Source organism: Pinus tabuliformis, chromosome 4_1 (assembly GCF_031772625.1).
Source record: "Pinus tabuliformis cultivar Carrire ecotype Pingquan chromosome 4_1, CPIR1, whole genome shotgun sequence".
Lineage (NCBI taxonomy): Eukaryota > Viridiplantae > Streptophyta > Pinopsida > Pinales > Pinaceae > Pinus > Pinus tabuliformis.
The window spans coordinates 338820967-338837295 of record NC_142303.1 but is presented as its reverse complement, the minus strand read 5'-3'; positions in this window follow the sequence as shown (position 1 = coordinate 338837295).

Sequence of the window (16329 nt, the reverse complement as noted above, 5' to 3'; positions counted from 1 at the left end):
AGAAGGGGATCATGTATGATTTGATAGGTGAGAGTAGAAAGACAAGGAAAGTTGATCCCTTGAACACAGGAGCTATTCAAGCAATACATGAGAGGAGAGAAGTAGAACAAGAGGAGAAGAGGAAGTAAGATGAGTTGCTTGAGAAGCAATGAGAAGATGAATAGAAGATGAAAAACAAAGGTAGTCCCAGGAGGAAGAAGCAACACATAGATTGGAAGAAGAACAATTGACTAGGATATAGAAGGGGAAGAGTTGGAGGAAGAAGATATCATCCAACCAGTGGATGATGAACTAGTTTCTCCAGAATAACCTACTCTCACAGGAGGTCATATTCCATTTGGATAGATGGGGATCACACCTCCATCGGTAAACAGAGTCATGGATGTATGTAGTGTCAGGTTTGATCAATTGAAGAAGAGGATCGTGCAACAGAGGCATAGATACTTCCTAAATAATCCTCATAATCTGGTCTCAATTTCCACAGAAAAGGTTATAACTGCCAATACCAGAAGGAATCCTAGGGAAATCATGGTGACAAATTTTCTTTTGGTACAACAACATAGGACAACTCTGAATATATGTTGAATGAGAATGCTATATTAAGGAGAGAACTCGCTGCAGTGAAGCAATAAGCGAAACATCTTGTAGTCAAGAATCAACGATTATCTTCACAAAGATTTAACACCATAGAATGGAAGTCATCCATGCAGAAGGAACTGGGGTCAATGGAGGACACCATGGAATGGTTATACGATGAGATGATACTTCTACAACAAGTGGTGGCTCCTCTTATTGCCATTTAGAAGAAAGCACAAGAAGTGGTGAAACTCCTGAAAGTGACAAACAAAGTAGTTGACCAAATTCAGGAGTGGACTACTAAGTATCTGGATGTTGTGCAACATTTAGAAAGAAAATATAGGATTTTCGCGGAGATAGACAAAGTTCAGTTGAGATTCCACCATTAGAACTACATGTGTCTTGGGGAACAGTCGATTAGTACTATTGCTACTTATAATTGACTGTACAATGGTTTTGATTCTCTAACACATAAACATGGGATGCCACAATATTATCACTTGAACAAATCAGAGGAAGAGAAGTCATCTCCCATGAGGTCAGGCAATATATTGAGCAAATCAAGGAAGCAACAGAACAAGGGCTTGGAGGTTACCAAGGACATTATTCTAAAATATGTCATCGCACCAATTAAAGCTCATATGAAACTTTCATGACTATGGAATAATGTATAGTTAAGCTCCAAGACTATATTAACAGAGGCGCTAGAGGTGAAGATGCATTATGTTGGGGAATTTCTAGTTTGAGTCAAAGTCATCTCAGCATATTTTAGGGCATGACACACATACATCACAAATGAGCTTCCTGAGGAAGCAAATGATTTGTCAATATGAGACTTTGTCCTATTATTATTTTTTGTTATATAGCCACCATCTCATCTGGAACTTGTCTTTTGTAATAAATGGTATGTAATGAAGTCCAAGAGACACATGTGGAATGTGAATAGCCACATATGGAATGTAATAAGTCATGTATAGAATATGAAAAGTCATAGGAGTTGAAGAGTCATGAGGAAGCTCAAAGGTCGTTGCTATTTGTTATAAATAGTTCCTCATTCTTGGATTTTTACCTTAGCTTCTCTTGCAGTGCATAGGAGATAGATCATTCTTTAGAGAAGTAAGTTGTGGATTCATGTTCCACTACTGGATATAGTTTTTTAACTATGTTGTAGGTTTTAACCTGGTACAGAAATTACCTACATACGAATTCTAAAACACAGAAAATAAACAATGCGAGAGCATAACACATAAAACACATATACATAGATATTTCCCCTGGATCCCAAAACTAGGACTACCAGCTTGATTTTTCATTATGTTCCTTTCAAAGTTACAATACATATTTATACATGCTGAAGCATCCAATACCATGGACCGAAAAACCATTGTGTCCAAAAAACATGTGCAAAAATCATGCACAAAACCATAGGTGAGTCCGCCCAACCTAACATAGGGTCCAAAACCAAAATTTTCTGAGGCGCTACCCCAGACCCCATAAAGAGGGGTTACGGGTACACCTCAAACCCCCTGTGACCTACCCCCCTCTAACCCCCTATTAACTACGTGGGCTAATCGTGGAAAGAATATAACAAAACCCAACATTCTCCCACTTGTTGTTTTCTTTCCACAGGGGGCCACAAGAGAGCTTAGTAATTTTTCCAGCCCTGAAATGCCCATTATCTCTCTACACCAAGAGAACTTCTCAGAGCTCACAGATTTTGTCAATGCATCTGCAGTATTCCTCAAAGTGTCCACCTTTATCAGCAACACCTTTTTGTCTTCTATCATATCCCTCACAAAGTGATACTGAACATCAATGTGCTTTGTCTTTGAATGATATGTGAGGTTCTTTGCCAAGAAAATTGCATTTTGGTTGTCACAGTCTATCATTATAACTTCCTGTACTAACCCCATACTTGAACAAAATCTCTGCAACCAAACTGCTTCCTTGCTTACATGAGTGGCTATTATGTATTCTGCCTCTGTAGTTGATAGTGCCACTACAGATTGTTTCTTACTCATCCAACTGACTGCACCTCCAAATAGGTTAAACACATACCCACTTGTAGATCTTCTCTTATCCAGATCTCCAGCCCAGTCTGCATCAACAAAGTCACAAATATTCAACACTCTATCCAATCCTGGTCTTCCTTGGTAGCACAAACCATAATCACTAGTGCCATGCAAATACTTGAAAACCTGCTTCACTGCTGTCCAATGCTCCTTCCCTAGTTCTGACATAAACCTGCTCAATACTCCCACTGCATGTGCAACGTCTGGTCTAGTACAGACCATTGCATACATCAGGCTACCGACTACACTTGCATATGGAACACGGGACATGTCCTCTTCCTCTTCTTGTGTCTTGGGACACTGTTCAGCAGATAACCTCACACCTACAGGAATAGGAACCTTCACCGGTTTACTATCCTACATATTAAACCTCTGCAGTATTGTCTCGACATATTTCCTCTGTTTTATCCAGAGCTTCCTCTTTTCCTGATCTCTTTTAATTTCCATGCCCAAAATATAGTTTGCAGCACCAAGATCTTTCATGTCGAATTTGGAGGACAATTGAGTCTTCAAATCCTAGATAATTTCTTTATCATTTCCAACCAACAACATATCATCCACATACAAGACCAAATAAATAACACGGTCACCAAATAATTTAAAATACACATAGTGATCTTTTTTGCTTCTGGTGAAGCCAAGTCCCCGTATAAATGTATCAAATCTCTAATACCACATCCTTGGTGATTGTTTTAACCCATACATAGACTTCTTTAACTTGCATACTAGTTCTTTCTTACCCTTCACCACAAAGCCTTCAGGTTGCTTCATGTAGATCTCCTCTTCCAGATCCTCGTGAAGAAATGGTGTCTTCACATCCATCTGTTCTACCTCAAAATCAAAAGTAGCAGCAACAGATAAAAGTAATCTAATAGAAGTTACCTTGGCAACAGGAGAAAAAAAATCACCAAAATCAATTCCCAGCACCTAGGAATAACCTTTTGCTACCAACCAAGCTTTATATTTCTCCACTTTTCCTTATGCATTTGTCTTCTTCTTGAACACCCATTTGCTGCCAATGGGCTTCCTTCCAGCTGGCAACTCCACCAAATCCCAAGCCTCATTTTTGTGCAAAAACATTATTTCATCAACCATGGCCTCTTTCTAGAGTTTTCCATCCTCTGAACCCACTGCTTCCTTCACAGTTCTGGGATCATCGTCAATAATAGATAAAGAAAAATTTGAACAGAAAGCAAATGGAATATACCTTTCAGGCTACCTTCTTTCTCAAATTGATCTTCTCACAGCCGGAGTTTGTGGCTCTTCATTTTCTAATTCCTCCTCTGCTGTAGAGTCTGATTCTTCCTCCTTTAGCTCAAACTCTATCTTATTAGGTTCCTTTGGTTGGACTTCATGTTTAATAACATCTTTCACCTCTCTAAACGCCACATCTCGACTATACACAACCTTCCTTGTTACTGGGTTCCAAAGCTTATAACCCTTTAAACCATCCTTATACCCAATACAGATGCACTTTTCAGATTTACTATCCAATTTGGTTCGTTTCTCCTTTGAAACATATACATATGCATCACATCCAAATACCCTCAGATGTGAAAGAGAGGGTTTCTTACCAGTCCATACCTCTTGTGGAGTCTTATCCTCCAACGTTGATGAAGGTGACCTATTGACCAGGTAACATGTAGTATCCACCGCTTCTGCCCAGAATTCTTGTCCTAGCTCGACACCACTAAGCATGATTCTTTCCCTTTCCATCAATGTCTTGTCATTATTTCTGTAACTCCATTTTGTTGAGGTGAATATGGAGTAGTCTTCTGCCATGCTATACCACACTTCTTACAGAATTCTTCAAATTCCTTGCTGCAAAACTCTCCACCATTATCTGTCCTCAGCACCTTTATCTTCTTCTTTGTCTGATTTTCTACGAGAGCCTTAAATTCTTTAAACTTGTCAAAGACTTCAGATTTCTTCTTAAGGAAATATATCCATGTATTCCTTGAGAGGTCATCTATAAATGATACATAGTACATGTATAGACTTACCCAGTGATGGAACCTTCACAGGTCCAAACACATCACTGTGCACAAGCTCTAATATATGTTTTTCCCTCTTACTACTAGAGGGGAAATTCACCTGATTTTGCTTCCCATATACACAATTTTCACAGAAATCAAAATCCAAAGAGTTATTACTCATACCTTCTACCATACCTTTACCATGAAGTATTCGAAGGCCCTTCTCTCCAATATGTCCAAGCCTTTGATGCCACAACATGGTCTTCTCTCCAAAGACCACTAGATTTTCAGCTCCACTTTCAGGAACCACAGAACTGTTGCACCCATAAAAAACAGTGCTACCTTGCAGCTTGTACAAAGTTCCAATATGAACTCCCCGCATCAATACCAGTGCTCCCCAAACAATCTTGCAAGTATCCTTCTCGAACACTGTCTTTACACCTGCATCATCCAGCTTGCTTACAGAAATCAGATTTTTAGCCAATGGAGGAATATGTAGAACACACGAAAGTGTTCTAACCCTTCTACCTTGCAACTTCAACTTTACTTTTCCATGACCAACGATTCTAGCCTTCCTATCATCCCCCAATAAGACATCACCACCATCGTATTTCTCATACTTGCAGGACCATTCTCTATGGGGAGTGAAAACAATGTAAACTTTGAAACGGGAACTGATACTGTTACCCGTTTCGTAGAGATAGCAAAAAAGTGACCTGATTTTGAAAAGGGGTGATGCAGAACGAACATGTTTTTTTTAGAACATACTTTTTGGCACTTTAATTTTTTTATGTACATTACGTTTTAGAATCGTTTTAGAATGGTAGCGATTTTCATGCTGATTTAAAAAAACGAGTATTCTGCATCACAACCTTTTTTTAAAAAACCTGTGTTTTGGCTTTAAATTTTCTAATGTATAAAATGTAAATAATTATTTTGTAAATTTGATCATTTTTGAAGTGGCTGTTTTCTTCACATTTTCTTGTTTTTTATTTTAATTTTAACTTTTTTTTAGTAAGGTTTTTATTGTTTTGCATTTTTAAATTAGGAGGTCGATATTTAGAATTTTCGATATTCTACATATTTATACATCCTTAATTAATTTTTGAATCCACATGAAATAATTGTTTATAAAAAACAACATTTTTTAACAATGGACATAAAAATAACCATTTTTAACATAAATATAACTAAAAAATTACATGTTTTGATAATTTTTTGCTAGAATTGACATGTCAAAATCACAATTTTTATACGATAATTTTAACCAAAAATAGTTAAATAATAGTTTTTTTTATGAATTTCATGTCAAAAAAATAATAATAATCACTTTTTTTTTTCAAAAAATAATGATTAACTTAAAAATCAATGCGAAAATCACATATTACAAATATTGAACGTATAACAACCCTAATTGAGTGTTTATTATTCTCATAAAATGTCAAAGTCAAAACATTGCAAAGCTTGATTTACAAGCATAACTTAAATTTAATCAACAATGTCACGTAATCCAAACTCTTCGTCCTCTAGAGTTTCATCATTGTCTTCTTCCACAATATTTTCTGTTTCCTTTTGCTCACTTTCCTCTTCTAATGGGTCTTTGATGTCTGTGAATCTCCCAATGTATGTCTTTCCAAACATTCCATGTAATGGTGATTGGGGTTCCTTTGCCTTTCTTGCCACACGTGATTCACTAAAGTCCCCTTTATTCAACCCAATTTCTTGCATTGCATCTGGAAGAAATTGAAGAACATTAATTCTTTGCTGAATGAAATTGCACTGTACTGGATCTTTTTCAATTGCAATGCAATTTCTTCATTTTTGAAGGCAACATGCTAGAGTTGTACCTAATTATCAAGCACAAAATAAATAATGAACTAAATTAGTACAGTGACATATTAATTAAAAAATAACATATTGAAATTCAATTCCATATAATAAAACTTACCTGAGCCAGAAAATAAATCCAGAAACAAATCTCCTTCATCTGACAAATGTCTATAAGATAGTTAATCAATAATTGTGGTTTTTGATAAATGTTAACTATCTCTCATTTTACTTTTGATTCTGGGAATCAACCAGCCACCAGACGGGCAGACGGCTGGTGGCTGGGTGATTCCCACCAGTCGAGCGGGCGGCTGGTGGCTGGGTGATTCCCACCAGCCAAGCAGGCGGCTGGTGGCTGGTTCATTCCCAGAATCACCCAGCCACTAGCAGGGCGGGCAGCTGGGTGATTCCGGGAATCAACCAGCCACCAGCCGGCCACTGGTTGATTCCGGGAATCAACCAGCCATCAGCCAGCCAGGAATCAACCACCCACAAGCCGCCCGCCAAGCTGGTGGCTGGTTGATTCTCGGAATCACAAAGCCACCAGCCCCCAACAGGGCGGGCGGCTGGTGGCTTCCGGGAATCAACCAGCCACCAGCCGCCTGCCTGGCTGGTGGCTGGGTGATTCCGGGAATCAACCAACCACCAGCTGGCCGGAATCAACCAGCCACCAGCCGGGCAGCCAGCTGGTGGTTGGTTGATTCCCGGAATCAACTAGCCACCAGCTACCTGGCTGGTGGCTGGGTAATTCCCGGAATCAAACAGCCACTAGCCCGGCAGCCAGCTAGTGGCTGGTTGATTCCGGAAATCAACCAGCGACCAGCTGCCTGCCCGGCTGATAGTTGAGTGATTTCGGGAATCAACCAGCCACCAGCCGGGCGGCCAGCTGGTGGCTAGTTTATTCGGGAATCAACCAGCCACCACCACCAGTTGGCCACTCAACTGTTGGCTGGTTGAATCCCGGAATCAACCAGCCACCAGCCGGTCGCCCGGCTCGTGGCTGGGTGATTCCAAGAATCAACCAGCCACCAACCGGCCGCACCAGCCACCACCCGCCCGCCCGGCTGGTGGCTGGGTGATTCTGGGAATCAACCAGCCACTAGCCAGGCGGCCGGCTGGTTGATTTCGGGAATCAACAAGCCACCAGTCGGCCGCCCGGCTGGTGGCTGGGTGATTCCGGGAATCAACCAGCCACCAGTTGGGCGACTAGCTGGTGGCTGCCGCCCAACTGGTGGCTGGTTGATTCCCGGAATCAACCAGCCACCAGCTGGTCGTCCGGCTGGTGCCGGGTTGGGGAATCACCCAGCCACCAACCGGGCGGCCGGTTGGTGGCTGGTTGATTCCAGGAATCAACCAGCCACCAGCTGGCCGCCCGGCTAGTGCCTGGTTGATTCTGGGAATCAACCAGCCACCAGCCGGGCGGAGCCCCCAGCCGGGTGGGCGGCTGGTGGCTGGTTGATTCCGGGAATCAACCAGCCACCAGCTGGCTACCCGGATGGTGGTTGGTTGATTCCGCGAATCAACCAACCACCATCCGGGTAGCCAGCTGGAATCAACCAACCACCATCCGGGTAGCCAGCTGGTGGCTGGTTGATTCCGGCCACCAGCGGCCCGCCCAACCGGTGGCTGGTTGATTTCGGGAATCACCCAGCCACCAGCCGGGCAGGCGGCTGGTGGCTGGTTGATTCCCGAAATCAACCAGCCACCAGTCGGGCGGCCAGCTGGTGGCTAGTTGATTCCCAGAATCAACTAGCCACCAATCGACCACTCGGTTGGTGGCTCCGCCCCGCTGGTGGCTGGTTGATTCCCGTAATCAACCAGCCACTAACCGGGTGGCCCGCTGGTGGCTGGTTGATTCCCGGAATCAACCAGCCACGCGACCGGTTGGTGGTAAGTTGATTCCGGGAATCAACCAGCAACCAGTTGGCCGCACGGCTGGCTGCAGGTTGATTCCGGGAATCAACCAGCAACTAGCTGGCCGCACGGCTGGTGGCAGGTTGATTCCGGGAATCAACCAGCCACGAGCCGGGTGGAGCCACCGGCCGGGCGGGTGGCTGGTGGCTGGTTGATTCTGGCAATCAACCAGCCACCAGCTGGCCGCCCGGCTGGTGGCTGGTTGATTCCCAGAATCAACAAGCCACCAACCGGGCAGTGATTCCGGGAATCAACCAGCCACCCGCCGGGCGGGCGGCTGATGGCTGGTTGATTCCCGGAATCACCCAGCCACCAGCCGGGCGGGTGGCTGGTGGATAGTTGATTCCCGGAATCAACCAGCCACCAACTGGGCGGCCAGCTGGTGGCTGGTTGATTCCTGGAATCAACCAGCCACAACCCGCCCACCCGGCTGGTGGCTGGTTGATTCCCGGAATGAACCTGCCACTAGCCGGGCGGCCAGCTGGTGGCTAGTTGAATCCCGGAATCAACCAGCCACCAACCGGGCCACCGGTTGGTGGCTGATTGATTACCGGAATCAACCATCCATCAACCGGGTGGCCAGTTGGTGGCTGGTTGATTTCGGGAATCAACCAGCCACTAGCCGGGCGGGTGGCTGGTTGATTTCGGGAATCAACAAGCCAGCAGCCAACCGCCCGGCTGGTGGTTGGTTGACTCCGGGAATCAACGAGCCACCAGCCGCTCGCCCGGCCAGTGGCTGGTTGATTCCGGGAATCACCCAGCCACCAGCCGCCCACCCAGCTGGTGGCTGGGTGATTCCGGGAATCACCCAGCCACCGGCCGGGCGGGCAGCTAGTGGCTCCGCTCGGATGGTGGCTAGTTGATTGCCGGAATCAACTAGGCACCAGCCGGACGGCCAGCTGGTGGCTGGTTGATTCGCTGGTGGCTGGTTGATTCCGGGAATCAACCAGCCACTAGCCGAGTGGCTGATTGATTCCCCCGCCCGGCTGGTGGCTGGATGATTCCGGGAATCAACCAGCCACCGGCCGGGCGGGCGGCTGGTGGCTCGATGATTCCGGGAATCAACCAACCACCAGCCGGGCGGCCATCTGGTAGCTGGTTGATTCCCGGAATCAACCAGCCACTAGCCGCCCACTCGGCTGGTGGCTCCGCCCTACAGGTGGCTGGTTGATTCCGGGAATCAACCAGCCACCAACCGGTCGTCCGGTTGGTGGCTGGTTGATTCTGGGAATCAACCAACCACTAGTTTCTCGCCCGGCTAGTGGTAGGTTGATTCCGGGAATCAACCAACCACCAGACGGGCGAGCGACTAGTGGCTGGTTGATTCCGGGAATCAACCAGCCACCAGCCGGGTGGAGCCACCAGCCGGGCGGGCGGCTAGTGGCTGGTTGATTCCGGGAATCAACCAGCCACCAGCTGGCCGCCAAGCAGGTGGCTGGTTGCGGCCGGCTAGTGGCTGGTTGATTCCCGGAATCAACCAGCCACCAGCCAAGCGGGCAGCTGATGGCTGGTTGATTCCCGAAATTAACTAGCCACCAACGGGGTGGCCAGCTGGTGGCTGGTTGATTCCCGGAACCAACCTGCCACTAGCCGGGCGGCCAGCTGCTAGCTGGTTTAATCCCGGAATCAACCAACCACAAACCGGGCGATCAGTTGCTGGCTGGTTGATTCCGGGAATCAACTAGCGATCAACCGGGTGGCCGGTTGGTGGCTGGTTGATTCCCGGAATCAACCAGCCACCAGCCGGGTAGGTGGATGGTGGCTGGTTGATTCCGGGAATCAACGAGCCACCAGCCACCGGCCGGGCAGGTGGATGGTGGCTGGTTGATTCCGGGAATCAACGAGCCACCAGCCACCGGCCGGGCAGGCAGCTGGTGGCTCGTTGATTCCCGGAATCAACCAGCCACCAGCCGGGCGGCCAATTGGTGGCTCGTTGATTCCTGGAATCAACAAGCCACCAGCCACCAGCCGCCTGCCCGGCTGGTGGCTGGGTGATTCTCGGAATCAACCAGCCACCGGCTGGGCGAGCGGCTGGTGGCTCGTTGATTCCCGGAATCAACCAGCCACCAGCCGGGCGGCCAGCTGGTGGCTCGTTGATTCCCGGAATCAACAAGCCACCAGCCACCCACTCGGCTGGTGGCCGGAATCAACCAGCCACCAACGAGCCACCAGCTGGCCCCCCGGCTGGTGGCTCGTTGATTCCCGGGCGGGTGGCTGGTCGCTTGTTGATTCCCAAAATCAACCAGCCACCAGCCGGGCGGGCGGCTGGTCGCTTGTTGATTCCCAAAATCAACCAGCCACCAGTCGGGCGGCCAGTTGGTGGCTCGTTGATTCCTGGAATCAACAAGCCACCAGCCACCAGCCGCCCGCCCGACTGGTGGCTGGGTGATTCCCGGAATCAACCAGCCATCGGCCAGCGGGCGGCTGGTGGCTGGGTGATTCCCAGAATCAACCAGCCACCAACCAGGCGGCCCGCCTGTGGCTGGTTGATTCCCGGAATCAACCAGGCGGCCCGCCTGTGGCTGGTTGATTCCCGGAATCAACCAGCCACCAGCCGCCCACCCGGCTGGTGGCTCCACCCGGCTGGTGGCTGGTTGATTCCGAGAATTAACCAGCCATCAACCGGTTGGCCGGTTGGTGGCTGGTTGATTCCGAGAATTAACCAGCCATCAACCGGGTGGCCGGTTGGTGGCTGGCTGATTCCGGGAATCAACCAGCCACCAGCCGGGCGGGTGGTTGGTGGCTGGTTGATTCCGGGAATCAACAAGCCACCTGCTGGCCGCCCGGCTTATGGTTGGTTGATTCCAGGAATCAACGAGCCACCAACCGCTCGCCCGTTTGGTGGCTGGCTGATTCCGGAAATCACCCAGCCACCAGCTGCCAGCCCGACCGTGGCTGGGTGATTCCCAGAATCAACCAGCCACCGACCGGGCGGGCGGCTGGTTGATTGCCAGAATCAACCAGCCACCGGCCGGGCAGGCGGCTGGTGGCTGGTTGATTCCGGGAATCAACCAGCCACCAGCTGGCCGCCTGGTGGCTGGTTGATTGCCGGAATCAACCAGCCACCAGCCACCCTCCCGGCTGGTGGCTCCGCCTGGCTGGTGGCTGGTTGATTCCCGGAATCAACCAGCCACCAGCCGGGTGGCCAGTTGGTGGCTGGTTGATTCCCGGAATCAGCCAGCCACCAACCGGGCGGCTGATTGATTCCCCCACCTGGCTGGTGGCTGGATGATTTCGGGAATCAACTAGCCACCGGCCGGGCGGGCGGCTGGTGGCTCGTTGATTCCGGGAATCAACCAGCCACCGGCCGGGCGGGCAGCTGGTGGCTGGATGATTCCGGGAATCAACCAGCCACCGGCCGGGTGGGCTGCTGGTGGCTGGATGATTCCGGGAATCAACCAGCCACCGGCCGGGCGAGTGGCTAGTGGCTGGATGATTCCGGGAATCAACCAGCCACCGGCCAGGCAGCCATCTAGTGGCTGGTTGATTCCCGGAATCAACCAGCCACTAGCCGCCCGCCCGGTTGGTGGCTCTACCCGGCTGGTGGCTGGTTGATTCCCGGAATCAACCAGCCACCAACCGGTCGCGCCACCCGACTGGTGGCTGGGTGATTCCGGGAATCAACCAGCCACCGGTCGCCCGCCCGGCTTGTGGCTGGTTGATTCCGGGAATCAACCAGTTGGAATCAACCAGCCACCAACTGGGCGCCCGGCCGGTGGATGGTTGATTCCGGGAATCAACTAGCCACCAGCTGGCCGCCCGGCTTGTGGCTGGTTGATTCCGGGAATCAACCAGCCACTAGCTGCCCGGCTGGTGGCTTGTTGATTCTCGGAATCACCCAGCTACTAGCCGGGCGGAGCCACCAACCAGGCGAGCGGCTGGTCGCTGGTTGATTCCCGGAATCACCCAGCCACCAGCCGGGCAAGTGGCTGGTGGTTGGTTGATTACGGGCGGCTGGTGGCTAGGTGATTCCGGGAATCAACCAGCCACCAGCCGCACAGCCGCCCGCCCGGCTGGTGGCTGGGTGACTCTCGGAATCAACCAGCCACCAGTGACCGTCTCGGCTAGTGGCTGAGTGATTCCAGGAATCAACCAGCCACCAGTCGCCCGCCTAGCTGGTGGCTGGGTGATTCCGGGAATCACCCAGCCACCAGCCAGATGGGCTGCCGGGGTGGGGCGGCCCGGAATCTCCCAGCCACCAGCCGGGCGGGCGGGCGGGCCACCGGGGTGGTGCCACCCTAGGCTGCGCCACCCCGGCGGCCCGCCCGCCCGCTCGGCTAGTGGCTGGGTGATTCCGGGAATCACCCAACCACCAGTCCCCTGCCCGGCTGGTGGCTGGGTGATTCTGGGAATCACCCAGGCACCAGTCGGGCAGAGGGAATCTCCCAGCCACCAACCAGGCGGGCGGGCGGGCCGCCGAGGTGGCGTGGCCTGGGCTGGTGCCACCCCGGTGGCTCGCCCGCCCGCTCGGCTGGTGGCTGGGCGATTCCGGGAATCGCCCAGCCACCAGCCAGGCGGGCTACTGGTGGCTGGGTGATTCCAGCCGCCTAGGTGATGCCCGGAATTACCCAGTCACGAGTCGGGCGGGCACGGGCGGCTGGTGCCTGGGCAATTCCCGAAATCACCCAACCACCAACCAGCCGGGTAGGCAGGGTGGCGTGAATCACCCAGCCACCAGCCGGGCGGGTAGGCGGGCCGCTGGGGTGGCCCGGCCTGGGCTGGCACCACCCTGGTGGCCCGCCCGCCCGCCTAGTGGCTGGGCGATTCCGGGAATCACCCAACCACCAGCTGAGCGGGCGGGCAGGCCGCTGGGGTGGCACAGCTTGGGCTGGCGCCATGTCGACGGCCCGCCTGCCCACCCGGCTGGTGGCTTGGCGATTTCAGGAATTGTCCGGCCACTAGCCGCTCGCCCGGCTGGTGGATGGGTGATTCCAAGAATCACCCAGCCATTGGGCGGGCGGGCCGCCTGGGTGGCGCGGCCTGGGCTAGCGCCACACCGGCTGCCCGCCAGCCTGCCCGGCTAGTGGCTGGGGGATTTCAGGAATCACCCAGTCACGAGCCATGCCACCCCGACAGCCTGCCCTCCCGCCCAGCTAGTGGTTGGTCGATTCCCGGAATTGCCCAGCCACCAACCGGGTGGGCAGGCTGGCCGCTGGGGTGGCGCGGCTGGGCTGGCGCCACCCCAGCAGCCCGCCCGTCCACCCGGCTGGTGGCTGGGCAATTCCTGGAATCATTTTTCTTTTGTATCTAGCATGTTATGGTTGAAAACATGTTGAATTTATACTTAGGAAAGAAAAATGATATCCTACCAAAAACATTAATGTTTTTTTTTCCTCATAAACAACTTTGTTTGGCACATAAAAATTTGGTTTTACTAGCATTTTTTAAAAATTTTGATAATTGACCCTAAAAAAAAAGTCATTGTTCTAGTATCATCACTTTCGTTTTTAAGCTATATTTTGCATGAAAATTTTGTAGTAAATTTTGCAGTCACTGCCATTTTTAAAACATGTTCAAAATTGACCCCTAAAAAATAAAATCATCGTTCCAGTATACACACTTTTCATTTTTAGCACTGTTTTTGATGTTTTTTCGGGGTTTTTTGGCCAGAGTTCCCGTTTTGAGTTTATAGTTCCCGTTTCAAAGTTTACATTGTTTGAAGTGAAAGGATGCACCTGAGTCAATCAACCATGCCTCATGATCTACATGTGTACTTGAAGAAGCCAAGTACACATCCCCACCTTCATCTGAGGTGGTTTTCACCTCTGCAGAAGGAGCCTCATCAGATCCCTTTTCTTTGTCAGGAGCTTTAGATTTATAGTTCCTTTTGTAGTGCCCTTCCTTTCCACATTTCCAACACACCACCTTTACAGGTTTTCTTGAGATTTAGATCTCCCTTTAGATTTAGATCTCCCACTCGCTGACTTATTTTTGTTTCTGTTCTAGGTCGACCCTCGTACAAACAAGGCATCACCATTTTGGCTCTCCATATTTTTCCGTCTCATCTCCTCCGTCAGCAAGGATGAGACTATTTCATCAAAATGCAAGGCAGTTGCATTGCTACCTATTGCAATAACCAGACTATCCCACGAATCTGGTAGAGAACACAACAAACTAATGCACTTATCTTCATCTGAAATTTTAATATCAACAGATGCTAACTGACTTACCACAGTATTAAATGCATTCAGATGCTTTGTCACTGAGTCTCCATCTTTCATCCTCAGGTTATACATCTTTTTCCGCAGGAACAATTTATTCACCAAAGACTTAGATTGGTACAAAGACCCTAACTTGTCCCACAAAGCCTTAGCCGTAGCTTCCCCTAATACATTCAGCAATATTGAATCTGAGACACACAATCGTATTGTGCTCTTCGCCTTCCGATCCAACTTCTTCCATTCTTCATCGAACACTCCCGTTGGTTTAGTACCCGGATCTACTATGATCCACTGGTCTTTATCCACCAACAGATCCTCCATCTTGAGTTTCCACAACTCAAAACTTTGACCATTAAATTTCTCGATCTCTATCTTTCCACTGCTCGCCATCTTCTTTCACCACCAGAATCGATCTCGTAGATCTCCCACTCAACAGGGTCTACCACAGGCTTGAGCGAAACCCCTCAGCAACAAAGGCCTTCCCTTGAAGCCAAAATTCCTCTAAAACCAAATGTAGGTTTTAACCCCATACAGAAAGTACTTGCATACAAATTCTTAAACACAGAAAATAAACAATGCAAGAGCATAACACATAAAACACATATACACAGATATTTTCCCCTGGATCCCAAAACCGGGACTACCAGCGTGATTTTTCATTATGTTTCTTTCAATGTTACAATACATATTTATACATGTTGAAGCATCCAATACCATGAACCGAAAAACCATCGCGTCCAAAAAACATGTGAAAAAATCATGCACAAAACCATAGGTGGGTCCGCCCAACCTAACATAGGGTCCAAAACCAAAATTTTTCGAGGCACTGCCCCAGACCCCATAAAGTGGGGTTACGAGTACACCTCAAACCCCCTGTGACCTCCCCCCCTCTAACCCCCGGTTAACTACATGGGCTAGTCGTGGAAAGAATATAACACAACCCAACATATGTAACAATGTACTTGGGATCTTTCATTCTTAATCAGAAGCTCTATGAGCTGACACTTCTTCATACATGTATCATAGATATAGTAGGACTATTCTTGTTATGTTTATGGTATATGTTTCTTTAGTTACATACTAAGTTAATGAACTAATTTGTTGCTTAGCTATGGTTATTATTGAATAATTGTTTTTATGATTTCATGATTGTTGTTTATTATGTGGACTAATATGCGGGTAATCAACAAGTTTTTCTCTTCCTTCTCGGGTCCCCCCTTAAGATATCGCTATTATTTTTCTAACCAAAGGCTCGTTTTCCCTTACTAGTCATGGAAGTTCCTCCATGCACCTTACATTGGGTGTCTCACAAAGCTCACATACTTGCTGCCCCAAAGTGGTGTTGCATTCTCTTATGTGTGTGTGTAACCAAGGCATATCTTTGAAACCTTTCCAATGGTGGTTGGACCGTATAGCCAAATGGGACTCCTACACTAAACGGTGTGAGGTCAAATTGGGACTTCACATTGGGGAGATCCCCTTATATGTTGGCGGCATACAACACCATCAACAGAATCGTAGTTTATTCATGTGACTATGTGTGTTTTTCTCAAGGATGTACAATTGTATTTGTCATCCCTTTTAGCAAAAACCACAGGCCTAAATTAAGAATTTGATACATGTCTTTAATAATATCAAACTCCACAGTGAAAAGCCTTCCAAGATGGACAAAGAATTATTTTTTGATCACAAGTAACCAAGAAGTCGAGATCCAATTTTGAAGATCTACCAGTAACTAAGAGGTTGAGATCTAGTTTTGAAGATCTACTAATTCATGTTTGTTAATCCTAGCCAAGAACCATT